Source organism: Rhinatrema bivittatum, chromosome 2 (genome assembly GCF_901001135.1).
Source record: "Rhinatrema bivittatum chromosome 2, aRhiBiv1.1, whole genome shotgun sequence".
NCBI classification, from domain to species: Eukaryota; Metazoa; Chordata; class Amphibia; order Gymnophiona; family Rhinatrematidae; genus Rhinatrema; species Rhinatrema bivittatum.
In genome coordinates this window covers 553,893,311-553,913,728 of record NC_042616.1, presented here as the reverse complement: position 1 = coordinate 553,913,728, position 20,418 = coordinate 553,893,311, and the positions used below count along the sequence as shown (strand labels likewise).

Below are 20,418 nucleotides of genomic sequence, written 5' to 3'. Positions count from 1 at the left end.
GCTGTAGGAGGCACCGAAGAGAAGCCACGTGGTGTCGCAAGCGGGGCCTATCCTGCTCGCGGGAAACAGAAATAGAGACTGTGTGTTTGTCGCGGCCCTGAGAAGCACAGTGTCACGCGACACCCCCCCCCCCCCCAACCCCGTTTCGGCGCTGACTGTTTCTATTTCTCTTTGACATGAGTGGGATAGGCCTTGCTTGCGGCACCACGTGGCTGCTCTTTGGCGCCCCCTATGGCTCGGTGCCCTGAGAAGCACACAGTCGGCACCGAAACAGGTGGGGGGAGGGGCGGCAGAGCAAGGGTCGCCTAGGGCACCCAATACCCTTGCACCAGCCCTGCTCCTGCTAAATATATTTGGATAAAGTTACCAGTGAAGTTAGGACTGATTTTTCTGACTAGATTTGTGCATGTAACTGTACTCAGATACAGTTAAGCACTGTCCTCAGAATACCTCTATTGATGTGTACATTTTAACATGATGATTTATATGCATACTTTTGCAAAGTATGAGCATAAATGATTTCCCTGTCCCAACTCCTCCCCTGGAAATGTTTTTTTGCATTACATGTAAAAGTATGAATGAAGTCGCTTCTGTACATACAAACCCATAAAACTAATCGGAGAAAATTCTTTTTCACTCAATGCACAATTAAGCTCTGGAATTTGTTGGCTGAGGATGTGGTTAGTGCAGCTTGTGTAGCTGAGTTTAAAAAAGGATTGGATAAGTTCTTGGAGGAGAAGTCCATTAACTTCTATTAATAAAGTTTACTTAGGGAATAGCCACTGCTATTAACTGCATTAGTAGCATGGGATCTTCTTAGTGTTTGGGTAATTGCCAGGTTCTTGTGGCCTGGTTTGGCCTCTGTTGGAAACAGGTTGCTGGGCTTGATGGACCCTTGTTCTGACCCAATATGGTAATTATGTTCTTATGTTCTTAAACTCCAGGTAATTTTCAATGTCCATTTACATGGGTAAAAGCTATTGAAAATTACTCCCAGTAATTATAATTATTGACTAACTGGAGGATAAACTACATTGGCTCAAACTGATTAAACGATAAAGAAACAAGATTGCTCTGCTTTGCTAGCACTATTAAAAGACATTAAATCTGAAATGACTTGAAGTGATTTTGAATAACCACACTAATATCTGACACCCAAGCTCTGAACATGAACTTGATTAAAGGTGATTTGTTCTAATCAACAAATTGTCATGGTTTTGCCTGCTGTGCCGCCTCACTGTGCCCTGAAACTGCCTGCAGTGATGCATCCCCACTAGCAGGAGTCTTCAATGAGTCTTGCCAAGCAACTTCTCACTGGTTATACTATGCCCAAGCCTGAGCCCTTTTTACCCATTCTTGCCATTACCTTGACACCTCTTCATGGAGTCACCCTGGGCTCTCTGACCTGACCACTCTTGTCTTGTTCCATGCCTTGAAGCCTGCGAGTCTGCTCTTACCTTATACCTTACCTCATAGCCAAGCCTCGTCTTGCCTGTCCAGTGTTGCAGTCCTGTACTGCTCCTGTAGGGTGTATACTGATTCCAGCCTATCACCTCATGACACAGATTTAATAATTTCACATTATAAAATACTTTTCAACTGCATTACCAAAACCAGAAATTGACATTAAATATGACTCACCAAATCTGCTGCTGCTAAAGAAGCCAAGATCAGCACCTTACGCATCATCCCATCCTAGGGCAAGAAGCAAATGACTGTTAAACTCAGAAGTCTTTTCAATTGTTCCTGCAATGACACTATAACCTGCATCCTTGCATCAAGCTTCACAGCCACAAAGATTTGACCAATAGATTCACATAAACGACATTTACTCTATCTACTATGGTTACAGACGAGGCTTGTATGAACCTGTGAGAAATGAAAGACACCTGACCCCAATAAATGGGGCCGAAGACTGTTTCGGCATCCTGGCTCACAGAGATACCTGTTCTGAAAGAAATATTTGACTGATCTTATCACCTGTTGAACTTCTCTGTTCTTTTAGAATAGTTCTTCTCCAGAATGGACACTGACCAACTATTGAACGTCTCACTTCCTTAATCCAGTTGATATTTCCAGTAATCCAGGTGGAACACAAGACTTCAGTAACTGCAATTGAAATGCCTTCACCTTATTGAAGTTAATCTAGCAAAAGCTTCATCCTTCTTCCTGACTGAAAGAACTGCAATATATGCCAAGTACTTATCCAATCTACAAGTGACACTGTCAGCTGCACTTCCACCTGACAGCCACCTTGTTTCCTGCAATTTGCATGAATACAGAGACATTCTCAGCTATCAACTTTCTTCAGTCCATCTACTCTGACCTCGCTCCTGCATCTGGAAAATTGAATCTCCTGATTCTACTTGCTTCGTTTACCATCCATGCCTTGCTGGCCACCAGCACCAGAGGGCTCAACCTGATGGGAAGGTGGTTGGCAGAGATGGAAGATGCTAAAGTTTCTGTCACTATTAGCAGCCTGGATTCACCTTTGTCAAGATACTAAGCTGCTCATTTCTAGAACAACAGTCAGTGACTTTATAATCTGCCTATCAGCAATAAAACAGTGGTTGCAACATAATAAACTTCTCTTAAATCTTTCCAAGACAGAATTTCTGGTTTTTAAGCACTGCAACAGTGTTGTTTTCCCTGCCAGTTTATCCTTAAACAACACTCAATTTTCCATTTTGCCTTATGTCAAAAGTCTAGATGTGTGGCTGGATTCAAATTTATCATTCCATCAACACATCAAAAATATAATAAACATGTTTTTTTTCAGATTGAGGGTACTGCATGGCCTGAAAAATCTACTTGAACCGAATGATTTCAGGTTGGTGGTTCAGGCATCTGTGCTTCCTGCCATTGATTATTATAATGCCATATACCTTGGACTTCCTGAGTCAACTCTGAAACCTCTTCAATTCTTTCTTAATTCAGCTGCATATTTAATTGGTGGAGCAAAATGCTCTGATCAAATTACTCCTAAATTAATGCATTTTTGATGGCTTCCAGTGTGTTTTAGAGTACATTACTCAGTACTTTCTCTTTCCCTTGGGCAAACTCATTGCTATGTATTTACCAACCAATGAGGAGTCTTAGATCTCAGGAAAGGGGCCTTCTTGAGGTGCCCTCAATAAAAACAGCTAGATTAGCTTCCACAAGAGTCTGTTATTTTTCTCTAGCCATGCCTATTTTATGGAATTCCATACCCACATCCTTGAAACTTGAAGAATGCCCAAAGAAATTTAAAAACAGCTTTAAAGGTGATCCTGCTGAAGCAAGCGTTCAATTAAGTAGAGCCTGTGCACATTCAATAGCTTCTCCTGCATCATGAGGTCCCATTCCTACACTACGTAGCCACGGTGAGTTCTCAGGAACAGTCTAACAGTACTATAGGCTTTCCTTATCTGGCAAGCAATTTCTTTGTTTTAGATTGGTTAGGTTTGTCAATTTGTGATCTTGTTTGCTGTTGTATGTCTATATTTTATGTTAATTTTGGGGTAGATTTTTTAAAAAAGCGCGTTCGCGTACTTTTGTTTGCGCAGCAGGCGCAAATAAGGCTGCCGATTTTGGGCAGCCGGCGCGCGCCGAGCCGCGCAGCCTGTCTCCGTTCCCTCCGAGGCCGCTCCAAAATCAGAGCGGCCTCGGAGGGAACTCTCTTTCGCCCTCCCCTCACCTTCCCCTCCCTTCCTCTACCTAACCCACCCCATCTAAACCCCCCCCCCCTTACCTTTGTCCGTAGATTTACGCCTGCGAGAAGCAGACGTAAATCTACGCGCACCAGTGGAGTGCTGGCGCGCCGTGCTCCAATCCGGGGGCTGGTCCGAAGGCCTGGACCACGCCCCCGGGCCGGCGCCATGCCCCCGGCCCCGCCCCCGAAACGCCACGCCCCACCCCCGAAACGCCGCGTCATCGGGTCCCACGCCCCCGACACGCCCCCTTCCAAAAACCCCGGGACCTACGCGCGTCCCGGGGTTCTGCGCGCGCCGGCGGCCTATGGAAAATAGGCGCGCCGGCGCGCAAGGCCCTGCTCATGTAAATCCGGGCGGATTTACGCGAGCAGGGCTTTGAAAATCCACCCGTTTATGTGTTAATTACTCAATATGTTATTATGTAAATCACTTAGAGCTTATGCACAAAGGGGTAAAATTTAAAAGCCTTGCGCGCGTAAATCCAGCCGGACTTACGCGCGCAGGGGACTTGCGCACCGGTATTCCTATATTACATAGGCCGCCGGCACGTGCAAAGCCCTGGGATGTGTGTAAGTCCTGGGGCTTTGCTTGGGGGGCATGTCGGGGGCGGCGCGGCATTCGGGAGGCGTTCCGGGGGCTGGGCCGTGGGCATGGTGCCAGCTCGGGGGCAAGGCCGAGGCCCCCGAAGCAGCCCCCGTTCCGGGGAATGGCGCGCCGGGAGCCGGCCAGCAGGCGTAACTTTTTCGACAAAGGTGGGGGGGGGATTTAGTTAGAGATAGGGGGTGGGTTAGATAGGGGAAGGGAGGGGAAGCCGGGAGGGGGCCGAAAAAAAAGTTCCCTTCAAGGTCGCTCCGATTTTGGTGTGGCTTTGAAGGGAACAGGGAAAGCCATCGGGGCTCCCCTCGGGCTCAGCACCGGTATTCAGTGCGCGCATGCTATAAAATCGGGCGTAGATTTGTTTGTGCCGGGTTGCACAAACAAATCTACGCCCGTGCGTATGTTTTAAGATCTGCCCCAGAGTGATTAAAAATTTTTAATAAACAAACAAACACTGAAAATTACCATCATGGTCTATTAATACCAATTCTAGAACTTTGACAAGGCAAACTTTTCAATTTATATTTCTATAGACTTCTCATAACAGTTTTCATCCCTTGGCTTTACGAATCATCATCCGGTTCAAATTTCCTGACTCTGCTGAACACCATTTCATGCTCAGGGCTTCAGAGAGTCAACTATCCTCATTATAATGCTTTATATTCAGGATGGGTACACCATTATACCAGAGGCTAAGTTGCTTTACTCTGACACTTACCTCCTGGTAGCCTGAGATTATTTATAAAAACACAATTCACATCCATTTCTCCCTCAAGTGTCCATGCAGATGTTCACTAACTTACTCCTGAACCTGTAGTCTGTCAATGCCATGCATGCATTGAGTTCTTCCAAGGTTCCAGTTTTGTGTCCTTCATGGAATGTCCTTGTATACTTAGAATAATAAAAATAAGAATAAGATGGGGCAGTTTGAATCTATTAAGATGGTCTTTGCACCGCAGCTTAATTATAATTTGAATATGTCCCATTCTCTTTTTCCAAATACTTTGTATACCAAAACAGATAGATTGCTAACATCCTTCTTGTGGAAGCAAAAAAACCACCTTGCATGGTATTATGAAAATTGAAATTGGAGAAAGATTGGGTGGGGGGGGGGGGGTTCCCGGACTGTTTTTGCTACCATCATGCTTTTCTTCTGAGATATGCTATACGTTAGCTACTAGATACGGGTGAATTATATTATGTGCCCAGATGGTTAACTCTTGAAAAGGTTTTAGTCTCCCCTCTGCCCCTACATATGATGCCTGGCATGAGACTTCCCAAACGTATGGGTAATTTTTCTACAATTGTTGCTACATACATTGTTTTACATTCTCTGGATAAACCTTTGAAACACACATGACAATCTAGTTTGCACACTCCTTTATGGCATAATCTCAAGCTGCTTATTAATGGAGGTGTTATAAATTGGTCTTTGTGAGCAGAGAATAGGGATTTGCACTCTAGGACAGGTGATGGAAAGGAGACAGCTACTTTTTTTTTAAGCAGCTGGGTCAGACCAAGGGTCCCTGAATCCCAGCATCCTGTTTCCAACAGAGGCCAAAACCAGGCCACAAGAACCTGGCAATTACCCAAACACTAAGAAGATCCCATGCTACTGATGCAATTAATAGCAGTGCTTATTCCCTAAGTAAAATTGATTAATAACCATTAATGGACTTCTCCTCCAAGAACTTATCCAAACCTTTTTTGAACCCAGCTACACTAACTTCACTAACCACATCCTCTGGAAACAAATTCCAGAGCTTTATTGTGCATTGAGTGAAAAAGAATTTTCTCCGATTAGTCTTAAATGTGCTACATGCTAACTTCATGGATTGCCCCCAGGTCCTTCTATTATTCGAAAGTATAAATAACCAATTCACATCTACTCGTTCAAGACCTCTCATGATCTTAAAGACCTCTATTATATCCCCCCTCAGCTGTCTCTTCTTCATGCTAAACAGCCCTAAACTCTTCAGCCTTTCCTCATAGGGGAGCTGTTCCATCCCCTTTATCATAATAACACTTTGTCATAATAGCACAGCCTTTTCCACCAGCCAAAGCTGGCCCTCCAGGTTCTCATTATCATCAGGATTTTCCATCAACTGCTTTGTCAACCTTGCCCCTTTCATTATGACCTCTTGGTACAGAGGAGGCAGGGTGTCCCACTCTGACACCCCTACCTCCTCAGACCAAGGTAAACGTTTGACAGGGTTAGGGTCAGTCTGAAAAATACTAATAAAAGAAAACCCTCAGTGGACTGAGTCCAAGAAGTGCAAAGCAAAATATTAGCTATGAGAAAAGATCTCACTCTGGCAGCACACTTTGAACCCATCAATAATATGTGCAGAGCCTACCCTTCTCACACAGAAAGATAGACAAGTCAAGCCAGACTTGCTAGAGTTAAGAGGTGTAATCCTGGAGCACCAGCTGGAGAAAAGTTAGTGGGTCACAGATGGGGTTCTCAGTATTTCTAGCTGCCAGCTTAACTCAGACAATGAGCATGAGCATGTGAAGGCTGCCTTTTTATACTGTCAGCCAACTTGGCATCACAGCTATTTCAAGGGGCCATGTCAAATTATTATTCGTTGGTTTAGTTGCCACACTGCTTTTTAGGGGTGTGCATTCATTTCCTACGTATTGGTAATCCGCAACGTATAGGGCCATATTGTTGTATTCGTGGGGAAACGAAATGTATCGCGATTCCCCACAAATACAACAAATCTTTGCCGAATTATTCAGCCGTCTAAAGGAGCCAATTTAAACATACCCCTCACCCTCCTGACCCCCCCCAAGACTTACCAAAACGCCCTGTGGTCCAGCAGGGCGTCCAGGAGCCATCTCCTGCACTCACACCCTCGGCTGCCGGGATTCAAAATGGCGCCGATAGCCTTTGACCTTACTATGTCACAGGAGCTAGCAGTGCCATTGGTCAGCCCCTGTCACATGGTAGGAGCAATGGATGGCAGGTGCCATCTTGTGCACTGGCCATCCATTGCTCCTACCATGCGACAGGGGCTGACCTGTCACATGGTAGGAGCTACCGGTGACCATTGGCCATCTTGTGACCAATGGCACCGGTAGCCCCTGTGACATAGTAAGGTCAAAGGCTATCTGTGCCTTTTTGAGTACCGGCAGCTGAGGGTGTGAGTGCAGGAGATGGCTCCCGGACCCCCCCCCCCCCCTGCTGGACCACCAGGGAGTTTTGGTAAGTCTTGGGGGGGTCAGGACGCTGGGGGATTGTAGTTAATTCAATGTCAGCTGGGAAACGAATAAGAATTAATGCATGAACGTATTGGGGGCCCCCCTTGCCAAATGCAATGTATCTGCCCCCCGACGAATATGAATCCCTAATGCAACGTATGGCGTCCCTCTGCACATCCCTACTGCTTTGGGATCTTTATGACAAGGACTAGCATCCTTTTGAAAGGTAGCAGAAGCACTCCCTCAAGTGTCCACAGATGTGTCCATTGTTTCATGCATGGCCTGGTTATAGACATGATTGATACTAGAAATCTTAATACAAAGCAGGGAAAGTGAAGAATGAGCAGTAATACCTGTCACATAAATCTCTTTCCCTTCTATCATTGCATATCTGCTATGAATGCTGCATATGCAGCTCTGTAGAGGATGTCCTTGATGGAACTATTGTGTCTGACGGATGAGGATCTTGTAGCTACAGTGCCCCTAGCCTTGCTACTCTATTGTGAGTGTGTGTGTGTGTGTGTGTGTGTGTGTGACTGTGTGTGTGATAAAAGTGTGTGGCTAAGGTCCTGTGAATGCTGATCCTTCATGGAGTGGTCTAGTGGTTAGAACATCAGGCTATGAGGCAGGGAAGTCAGGATTCAAATCCTACTCCTGCTCCTTGTGACCTTCAACAAGTCAATTCACCCTCCATTACCTCAGGTACAAGCTAGGATTATGAGCCCTCTGGGACAGGAAAGTCCTTACTGTACATGAATGTAATCCACTTTGAAATGGCTGAAAAGCAGAATATAAATAATTAAAAATAAATATGGATGGATGGAGCTAAAGAATGCTTTAGTGACAAAAGGTGTTTTGTAACATTATGGCATATTCTGGTTATGCATGTCAGTATTCCCCTTGTATTGCAGATTGTTAAACCATTCAGGCTTTTTTTTTTTTTGTTCCCACTGTAATAAGCAGTTTTTATGTGTGTGTTTGCTGTGGTTTTCCCCATTGATTTCTATGGTACTGGGCCAAATAAGAGTTAGAGTATGGAAATGTGAAAGTCATGTCATTGAAGTATGGGGTAGCCATGTTTGGCTTCCTGCACATAATCCTCACTAACATAACCCACACATTCACATGGTAAATCACTTGCCTTTTCTGTATGAGCCTGGCATCATAACAGCAAGTTATTATATTGGCAAAGTCATAAGTGAAATGTGCATTCTGTAGGAAGGCTGCTTAAATTCTGGGGGCAATTTTCAAACTATCCACATTGAGACAAAACTCTTATGTGCTTTTGATCTTTGGGGTTTGCACCCATCCTCCAAACAAAAGTGTGCATGTACATTCACTTTGAAATTTGGCATGGGTTCAAAGTACATATGATGATCACTTTAACCTCATTTTTCTGCAAGTAGGATTTTGCTTGAAAAGGATGTGCAAAGATTTGCAATCTGTATGTGTACTTTTCCCCCACTGACCTAAACCCTCCCTCCAGCCCCCTGCCCCCTCCACATTGTAAAATATTGTGTGAACTTTTAGCTGCAGGAAGGGCGAGCAATTTTCTGACAGCCAATTAACTTGGATAAAACGTTTGTTACCCATGGAAATTGCTTTGAAAAAATTGACCTCTCCATGGCTAAGAGCCGGCCCGGCTGCAAATGCCTCATTATTCGCTCATTAGAGACCAAGCTGCCAGTAGTCGCCTCCCTTGCAGCCACTTCTCATGTAGTGAATCCGAGGATTTTTTTAAATTTGCCTTGCCTTCTCCTCTAGCTAATTACCATGGCCTCCTTTCTAGCCTTAAACTGGGTTAACCGATCCCATAACTTTTCCCCAAATGGGATGTTTTAACTCCAAAATGAGTCTTGCCTATCATGTGCATCAGTATACAAACTCTGATTTAATTATGAAATGATATTGTTTTATTCATCTATTCCGATCAACAGCAAGCTGCCATCTTAAATTACCAGAGAGCATAAAGTAATGAGGACACACTCTGTCTCATAATTTATTTAAAAATATTCATTAGATAATACATTTTACAAAAGTCTTGGAAATTATGAAGTCTGGGGACTGATTTCCAGGAAATACTGAGATAAATTTAGGTCCAGCTATAATTACCAGTGAAATGTGAAAATGAGTTTATTGATTTAGGAGAGTGAATTTGATAATAATGCTAAAATCAATTCTAGGCATTCCAATATTCTCCAGTATAATATTTGTACTACTGGATCAAGTTGGTAAATATTTTATACTGCTGGATGAAGCTGGTAAATAGGTCACATTCAGAATTCCTTAAGGAGTCAAGTGCTTTATTGAGGTCTCAAAATGTATGTCAGACAAATCTCATAAGCTGCTTACAAATTGCTTTGTCACTTGGCTTCTTGTATCTGATTTCTTCTTTGACTGCCTGACAAATGCACCACTGCCTGCAAGAATTCCTCACACTAACATCACAATGGTAGTATAGTGCTGGGATCCGAGCCTTCTGAGCCCATGACTGCACGACCATGGTAATTCTATTGCTTTTTGTGGATCCATGGATGGGTCTCCCACAGCAGACCCTACAGTTGGTCACAAGAAACCATAACTCTATGCATACCAATGAAAATGTTTGTTTATTGCATTTCTAATATTTTCTGGTCTCATTAACTCTTTCTTTTTTGTTTTCATTTTCATTGTATTATTGTTGCATTAATCTTGTCACCATGATTAAAGGATGTTGTCATTGTTCCAGTATGTTAATATCAGCAGTCCTCAGAAGTAACTGGGGCTTCTATGATGCACCTGTACAGAAATATAGGGACGGTAACTTTCATACCAGCGCAAGGAGCGCACATTGGCGCATGTGTGCAGGTGCACGCCCAGGGACGTGGCCATTTGATAACGTGTGCACGTATAAGCTCACAGTATAAAATAGCCTGGACGCGCGCACATGTGTGCCTAATTTTAAATAGTATGCATCTAGGCGCGCAAATCCCGCTTCTACCACGTAAGCCGGAGAATTTTAAAAGAGGCGCATGTCCACACCATTGCCAGTTTCACTAGTTTGTCCATCAGTTCTCGCAGTTAACAGATAGGTTGGCCAACCCCCTGGTTAAATAGCTTACACTCCCCCCAGTTACTCCAGACCCTTAAAACCCCTCCGGTACAGCTTTTTTTTTATTTTTCCAACTTACACCTCATTCCTAGCGGAAGTGAACTTGCACAGCAAGAGATCTGGGTACACGCCCAGGCACGTAAGTATATACGTGCACATCTCTTGACCATGCTCCAAAATGCCCAGGTACCAGCCAGACCTCGCTCACACCTCTCCCCTTTGTGTAAACTTCTGAGATGCGCGCACAGCGGGAGATACACATGCATCTGGGTGATGCGCATGCCGGGCTTTTACAATTCACCTCAAATCTATTAAAAACAGACACAATGATAATGGATATTAATGGCCCCAGCCTTTTATTAGTTACCTAATGAGGAAATCCTAATTCTGAGAGCTTGAACCCATCCATGGTCTAACCACTGCAATTGCCTGAGGGTGGTACCATTGAGCCTATAATCGACCCTAGTGTCAATCCCTGACGGCCCACCTCTGGCCATTGGTTGCTCTTATAGCTAGTCTATTACAAAGGGTGGCCTGGCTGGATAGACCACCACCACACGCAGCAAGACAGCTGGATTCCCTCCAGTCATCCATGGAGTCAGACCCTCCAGGTGAATTCTTATCCTATCCATGAACTCATCTGCTGTTGTACCCCAGAATCTTTCATATCGCAACATATCGCCATCTACTTTTAAATTTACCATGGTCATCACCTGTCCTCGATGATGTCAAGATGCCATGATCTTCCAATCAGCAATCACAATGTCACTGGTGCAATCTAATAATATTAGCATGCCCCCGTTATAGATCAATCACTGAGTGCATTATTAGAAGGCCCCAGTGCTCTGAGACTGTGCAGGACAACAGACCATGCAGTCTGCACCATTATTGCTGCATGCCAAACCCAGTACAGACCCAGAACACACCAGATGGGGGGTGGGAGAACGTCCTGGGTGGCCTGCCCTGCCGGGTACCTCTTTACTGGCAATGCCTGCATAATTCAAGTGATATTTGCCCATAAATGGAATCTGAAACCAAGCTTTAACTATTAAGTCCTCAACAATGCTGAACTAAGGGGCTTGTGCAATAAACTTTAGCATGTATGCTAAGGCTATCTTATGCAAGCTAAAAATAGTGAACTATGCAAAGGGATGGTAACTTTCAAACTGGCGAATGGGCGCACATGTGCACACGTACGTTGGCCTGCACCCAGGGATGCAGCTATTTATAACTTGCGCGTGTATATGCATACATGTTATAAAAAGTCTGGCTGTATGCACATGTGAAGCTAACTTTAAGTGGGCATGCACAAGTGTGCACAAATACTGCTTCTACCGCACAAACTGGGGGATTTTAAAAGGGGTGCGCACTGACATTTCCAGTTTTACCGGTTTATCCTCGGTTCGCCCTGTTAAGAGATAAGTCCTCCAACCCCACTGGGTTGATAGCCTTCACTACCCCTCTCCCCATTAGCCCGACCCTTAAAACCCCACAAATCGGACTCATTTTTTAAATGTTATAACTTAGCCTGAGCACGCACCAGATCACTTAAGTATTTATGCACACATCTCAGCTTCATGCCATGAAATGCCCATGCCACACCCAGACCACGCTTACACTCCTTTTTGAAAACTTCCTAGATGTGCCTGCTGCGGCATTGATGGGCGATTCCAGGCTGCTTTCAAAATCTCATCGGCGTGTGTAAGCCCAACATTTGTACATTCCCCAATTAATGCACACATCCATTATGTATTATCCTGCTGCATTTTACATTGTGACTATTAACTATTAGAGATGTGAATCGTGTCCTCGATCGTCTTAACGATCGATTTCGGCTGGGAGGGGGAGGGAATCGTATCGTCGCCGTTTGGGTGTTTAGAGTATCGTGAAAATCGTTAAAATCGTGAACTGGCACACTAAAACCCCCTAAAACCCACCCCGACCCTTTAAATTAAATCCCCCACCCTCCCAAACCCCCCCCCCAAAATGCCTTAAATTACCTGGGGGTCCAGCGGCGGTCCGTAGCTAAATCGGGGGAAGGGGGAGGGCAGGAAAACCGGCACACTAAAACACCCTAAAACCCACCCCTGACCTTTTAAATTAAATCCCCCACCCTCCCGAACCCCCCCCCCCCAAATGCCTTAAATTACCTGGGGGTCCAGCGGCGGTCCGTAGCTAAATCGGGGGAAGGGGGAGGGCAGGAAAACCGGCACACTAAAACACCCTAAAACCTACCCCCGTCCCTTTAAATTAAATCCCCCACCCTCCCGAACTCCCCCCAAATGCCTTAAATTACCTGGGGGTCCAGCGGCGGTCCGGAACGGTCTCCTGCAATTGAATCGTGTTGTCTTCAGCCGGCGCCATTCTGCGCCGCCATTTTGCAAAATGGCGGCGCAAAATGGTGGCGGCCATAGACCAACACGATTCGACTGCAGGAGGTCGTTCCGGACCCCCGCTGGACTTTTGGCAAGTCTTGTGGGGGTCAGGAGGCCCCACCAAGCTGGCTAAAAGTCCCTGGGGGTCCAGCGGGGGTCCGGGAGCGATTTCCTGCCGCAAATCGTTTTCCGTACGGAAAATGGCGCCGGCAGGAGATCGACTGCAGGAGGTCGTTCAGCGGGGGTTCCGGACCCCGCTGAACGACCCAGGGACTTTTAGCCAGCTTCGGGGGGCCTCCTGACCCCCACAAGACTTGCCAAAAGTCCAGCGGGGGTCCGGAACGACCTCCTGCAGTCGAATCGTGTTGGTCTATGGCCGCCACCATTTTGCGCCGCCATTTTGCAAAATGGCGGCGCAGAATGGCGCCGGCTGAAGACAACACGATTCAATTGCAGGAGACCGTTCCGGCCCGCCGCTGGACCCCCAGGTAATTTAAGGCATTTGGGGGGGGGGTGAGGGAGGGTGAGGGATTTAATTTAAAGGGTCGGGGGTGGGTTTTAGGGTGTTTTAGTGTGCCGGTTTTCCTGCCCTCCCCCTTCCCCCGATTTACGATTTTTTGACAATAAATCGGGGGAATTGGTATTGTATCGTGGCCCTAACGATTTTTGACGATTTAAAATATATCGGACAATATTTTAAATCGTCAAAAAACGATTCACATCCCTATTAACTATATTGGGATACATCTGTATGAAAGACATTTCATAGAATTTTATTTCATCCTCTACACCAGTCTCTATCATGGAGATTCAGTTATACATGCAAATTTCTCTCATGCAAATTCATTGTGGATTGCCTGAAAACCCAACTAGCTGCGGGGTCCCCAGGACAGGTTTGGGAATCCCTGCTCCACACTGACGATAAAGAAAGCATAGCTGTCAAAAACCAGTAAATTTGAATTCCAGTTGGTTTATTATATCATTAAGTGCCTTTTTTAGTTATGGTCCATTTATATATAAGATGCTGGTAATTTTAGATTTATTGAGAGATTCACAACTAAACCTGCTCTCTGTCACTGAAACATGGTTCTTTGAACTGCATATAGTTTTACTAAATCAATTGTAACCTTCACCTTATAGTTGTTTTTGTAAACCTAGATTGAATTGTTGAGGAGATAGGTTGTTAACTATGGCAAAGAAATCCTTTATGGAAAAGGTGGTGTTTAATCAACTTCATTGGTTTATTGATGATCAAAATATACTAAAGAGAATTATCAGTTTAGGTCCCAAGAAGGCCATAATATGGAAATGCAATCTACTTTTGAAGTGTTTTGAAGGGAGTTTGATAGTGATACCTCTTTCTTTTTGTTTTTAGATATTTTATCAGCTTTTGATACTTGGAACCACGCCATTTTAATTTAGCAGTTGACAAATATAGGTTTCTTGTCTTCTGTTTTAGCTTGCTTTTCCTCTTTCATGTCTCACTGATTTCAGAAAATGGTGATAAATGGTACCCAGTTCTCATTATTTCCTTTGCACTGTGGAGAACCCCAGGGCTCGGGTTTCCGCAACTCTTTTTAATATTTATATGTAACCCATGGGTGGAACGGATAGCCAAGATGCACCCAGGGGAACGTAGAAAGAGAGATGGACCCGGTCTGCTGTCACTCTCCTTGGAAAGCTTCACCAAATCGGAGTTCCAGGGCTCCCTGTGGGGAAAGATTTAGCTTCAAGGCCCTTTTGCATTAATCCCTGTACAAGCCCTTTTCTCTGCCTCTAAGTCTCTATAAACAGCCCTTTAGTAGCAAACAGTCTTTAGCAGCAAACATTACACTGCACAGCAAAGTCATTTTCAACTCCTTTACTGATAGCTGATTAATTGAAGATTCTTTACAGTTCTTGAATTTTTAATAAAATTGATGAATAATGAAGAAGATAAATACATTTGTGACTTCACTCTTCTAGTAAAGTCTCTAAATTTCTTTCAGAAGCCAATTCCTTAACTCTGAGTCTCCTTCTCCTTCTCAGTACTCTGATCACAGAAAGTGCACTCCCTCTTCAAACTCCAAGCTTTATCCAGATTTCTCCCCATTGTAGGATGGTTAGAATCAGTCCTAAGCATTTATCAGAACATAACTCCCAGTTCTCATACCTTTCCTAAGGTTCTTAAAACTCATTCTGAAAGTACAAAGTGGGTCCTACTTCTTGTGTAAAGCACAATTGAGTCAGCAGCAAAGTTTTTAGGCAATACTGTCAGTTCATCCCTTAGACCAAGGGCATGGATTCCCTCTTTACATATGATTCTTTTCCCTTGCAGGCTCTTCTTGAGTGAAAGATATCTCCCTCCCAATGGATGGGTATCTGATTCCTTGGTACTAGGGGCACTCAGCAACAAAGAACAAAAATATACTAACTCCAATCAAAGGGGAAAAACAAAACAAGTGACAAAAAAGGTAGAAAAACTTGCTTGTCCTCGAAATGAAGAGATAATTCCAAACCCAGACAATTTAAAGTTGAAACTTCCTCTGCATTGGGTCACTGACAGGTCTATTCCCTGGATGAGTGGTATGATACTGCAGAATCTCCCCTACCTTTGATTTAACCATACACAGGGATACCCCAATCCTCTGAACAGCAGCTCACGCAAGGGTCTCACAATGAGAGTCTCCAAAATGTGTGCAAAAGATATAAACACAGGCCAGAAATAGATCAGGCACTGTATGACCCGCAGTCGGACGTGGGATAAATAGGCGCTAATCCACCCCCTAATGCAATAGGGGGATTAGCGCCTATTTAACATGCGTCCGACGCGGAGTGAATGAGATAGGCTCATTCACATGCATTTGCATGTGATGAGCGCTATTACTCATTCCCTCAGCTGAGCGCAAGTAAAAGAAAAAACTGTTTTTCTGTACTTCTTTTTTAAAGTAAAAAAAAAATAAAATAACTCGGCAGACTGCTGAGTTATGAAGACCGGTGCCGGTAAACTTGGCGTCGGTTTTCATTATCAGCCGAGTTTATTGGTGGCCGTTTTCATTTCTGGCAGATGGCCGGTTATGAAAACCGAGGCTGAGTCTACCGGCGTCGGTCTTCATAACCGGCAGCCGCGGCAGGTCGTGTTAGGAAGGAGGTGCTAAGGTCATGCAAGAGACCCTAGCGCCTCCTTCCTAGCGCGACCCCCTAATTTACATATTGTATGACGCCACACCCCCCCCTGCGGGCGCCATACGTGCATTAAGAAAGCGGGTGCTGAAAAGTCAGTGCCCGCTTTCCGCAAACATTATTGCATCAGCCCCTCAGAAAGGAAAAAAAACCAGGGAAAACCCTCTCAATCAAAGTCCCACTTAGACGCACAACCTGCTTAAATGAAATCCAAACTAAAATCCGCCAACTGGTGGTAATAAAGAACTAGAGCACACCATCGGCAACTCTCACATGGGAAACCAAAATCCAAACCTCTTTACACTAAGTCTCTCTGACCAGCCCAAATAAGTTAGTGCACTCCTAACCAGTGGTTCCTTACATATGTATTTTTTATTTATCAGCTTCTGGCTAACCTAGATATTGGTATCAATTGCACACCAACATCCAATTTTATGCACCTATTGATCCAAATGTTGCTGACGCACTGTTAAGGGTTTTTAATTATTTGAATGCCATTTGTGAATATATGATGAATCATCTGACTTTGAATATGAAGAAACTGAAATTATTTTTCTTGATAGGTTGTCCTTATAAGATATCCCTATAGATCTTGTTTATGGTGATTTAAGAATTCCTGTGTCATGTCTATAATTTGTGTTTTATATTTTTTGATTCTGCTTTATCTATCTATCATAGATTTAAAATGTTGCTAAAAACTCTTTCTATAAGCTTTGTATTACAGCTTTTTGTCAGAGTCAAACTTCGAGACTATACTACATGCATTATTTATCTCAATTATTTTAACGCTGTGTGGTAGATATTAAAAAAATACGCGATCGCGTACTTTTGTTCGCGCACCAGGCGCGAACAAAAGTACGCTGGATTTTATAAGATATGCGTGTAGCCGCGTGTATCTTATAAAATCCGGGGTCGGCACGCACAAGGGGGTGCACATTTGTGCAACCTGCGCGCCCCGGGCCCAGCGGCGCTGCTTGTTCCCTCCGAGGCCGCTCCGATTTTGGAGCGGCCTCGGAGAGAACTTTCCTTCGCCCTCCCCCCACCTTACCCACCCCCCGGCCCTATCTAAACCCTCCCCCACCTTTGTTGGCAAAGTTACGCCTGCTGAAAGCAGGCGTAACTTTGTGCACGCCAGCCGGCAGCCCCGCTCATGTTCCGGTCCCGGGGGCTGGTCCGGAGGCCTCGACCACGCCCCCGGGCCGGCGCCACACCCCCAGGCCCGCCTCCGAAATGCTGCGGCACGCCCCCGAAATGCCGCGTCATTTTGGGAACGCCCCGGACACGCCCCCTCCCGCCCCTTTTCGAAAGCCCCGGGACTTACACGCGTCCCGGGGCTTTACGCGTGCTGGCGGCCTATGCAAAATAGGTGCGCCGCCGGCGCGCACCTATTTTGCATAGGTCTTTTAAAATCCGCCCCTTTATGTATAGGACTTTCTTTTTCAACATCTTAAGTCCTTCAGATCATTCAGAATTCTACAGCTAGGCTTGTTATAGGTGTAGGAATTAGAAATCATATGACTCCAGCATTATTTAAGCTACTTTGGTTGCCAGTTTGCTGGCGAGTGAAATTTAAGATTTTGATATACGTTTTAAAATAATAATTGGAATTGCATCAAAGTATCTGAACATGATACTCAAAGTGTATAAGCCTATAAGATCGCTGCATTCTTCAACTCAAAATTTTTTCAAGGTCCCTACAACTCATCAGGTGAATTAAGGATAGGAATAGATTATTTGGAGTAGGGTTGTTTATTTTATTTATTAAAAAAATGTATTATTCACACACATCAATTAAAGTTTAAAGCGAACAACATAAAAATAAATACATAAAAGCAAGAACAAACTGGCATAAAGTCAATATGAACTCGAAATGTGACAGAGAACACACTCTTCTTTTATGGAATTCTCTTCCTGAGACATTAAAAGTGAATAATGTTATTGCACATTTTCTTAAGTTAATCAAAACATATTTATTGGAGCAGGGATTTAAAGTTGAATTTTAAAAGCCTGACATGCATATTAATACAAGATTGTGGGAATATGTCGGGCTCACATGCCGAGTGGATTTAAAAAGTCAACTGGATACGTGCGTAAATACTATAGTGCACATATTTTGGACGTTTTCAAAAAGGGACAAGGAATGGGTTTGGTCTGGTTGGGGCATGGGCATTTCGAACCATGAAGCTGAGATGTGCTCCAGTACGCGGCAATGCCCCCTGCTACATAACTTTACTTCTGCTATGGATGCCGTGTAAGTTATAAAATAAAGATAAATAGGCAGATTGGAAGGGCTTTAAGGATCGGGAATAACTGGGGACAGTGAAGGCCATTAAAACAGTAGAGTTTGGATGACCTATCTCTTAACTGGGTGAACTGGTAAAACCGGAAATTTTGTCAAGGCGTGCCACTTTTAAAATCCTCTCGTTTATGCAGTAGAAGCGGCATTTATGTGCACATGTGCATGCCCACTTAAAATTTGGTGCATATATGTGCATAACCAGGGTATTTTATAACATGTGTGCATATGGGCACAAGTTATAAAATAGCTGTATCCCTGAACACGCGCACATGTGCACCCACATGCCAGTTTGAAAGTTACCATCCATATTTGTGTTATTGTGTTTTTCATTATTAGTTTTATAATTTTAGTTTTGTTTTAATTTTGTAATGTTTTTATTGTTTTTATGAATGTAAATTTGTAAACTATCAAGAACTGTAGAGTGTGTGATCTATAAATTGTTTAACTTGGTAAATAAAATAAACAAATTTACTTAGTCCAATAAAAAGGTGTTATCTACAACTTGTTTACTGACTTTTTATTTCTGTGTATCCAAGTGGGGTCACAATTTGAAATGCCAGGGAGGAAGACTTAAAACCAATGTCAGGAAATATTTCTTCATGAAGAGAGTGGTGGATGCCTAGAATGCCCTTCTGGAAGAAGTGGTGAAGACTTAAACTGTGAAGGATTTCAAAGGGGAATGGGATAAACAATGTGGATCCCTAAAAGACTAGAGGATGGGAATAAATAAAAAAGTTTAACTGGCATGGAGCAGCAGTTATTACCCTTAAGAGAAACATGGGGGTAACCTGCACGGAGCGACAGTTACTACCTTGGGAAGTTTGCTGGACAGACTAGATGGACCATTTTGGTCTTTTTCTGCCATCATTACTATGTTACTATGGACTAATACAGCAACCACATTACTTAATTCTGATTACAAGTTCTTTGGCCTTTCAGAATAGTCCAAAATTCACCATAGCAAAGCAAGTTTTATAAAAAAAAAAAAATTCAGAGGGGATATTATAGATCTGCATGCTTCTTGTCCACGGCACTACTGCTATTTTAATTCACCTAGCATGTTAATATGTGCATAAAACAAATATAATAAATGATGCTATGTTGCTAGTGGGAAAAAATGATTTTTTAAGGAGGTAATTTTCAAAAGGACCTTTGCACGCAAGTTCTTGAAATTTTCAAATGCCCATTTATATGTGTGAAATTCAGTTCTAAGCACATAAATCCTTTTGTAAATGACCTCCTAAATAAAAAGCAATGACTAGACTGGTGCACGAACAAAAGTACGCGATCGCACAATTTTTTAAAATCTACCCCACTATTCCTATCCATTTAAAAAATATATATGCATATATTTTATATGCAAAAGTAAAGCAGAACATAATTGAGTAAGTTGGCCAATTTTAAAACATGAGTGCATAAATTAAATTAACTGGTGTACCAATTACTCCACCAGTTCACCCAGTTCATCGAGACCTTCCGAGTTCTTCAGCCTGGACTCCTGCCAGATTGCCCAGATCTCCCACCCATTCAGTATACATAAATAATGTTTAATATCAATTACATCAGATAATTAGCTGGTGTAAAAATGTTCTTGTAATCTGACAAATGTATGCACGTGTCTTTTAAAATAGCAACTAGCACACTTACAGCCAGATTTTAAAAGGCCTATGTGCACCGGGCCTATTTTCAAAGGCCCAGCCACGTGCGTAAAACCCCGGGATGCGTGTAAGTCCCGGGGCTTCAGGAGAGGGGCGGGAGGGTGCGGGGCAGTCCGGGGGTGGGGTGGGGCATGGCTAGAGGCCCCCGGCACAGCGGCCATTTCTCACTGTGCCGGGGGATCGTGTTCCGGTAGGCTGCCGGCAAGCGCAACCTGCGCCTGCTCCGAGGCAGGCGCAAAAGGTGAGATAAGGTTTGGGGGGGGGGGCTAGGTTATGGCTAGGGGGAAGGTAGGATAGGGGAAGGGGAAGGGAGGTTAATGTAGGGGGTTGGGAAGTTCCC

The 20,418-nt window shown here is 44.0% G+C and overlaps 1 protein-coding gene across 1 annotated transcript in view; it reads left to right on the top strand.

Moving 5' to 3' along the window:
- DOK6 (docking protein 6) overlaps positions 1–20,418 on the top strand; it is a 1,072,962-nt gene that overhangs the window by 638,081 nt on the left and 414,463 nt on the right. The gene's annotated exons all lie outside the window — the stretch shown is intronic.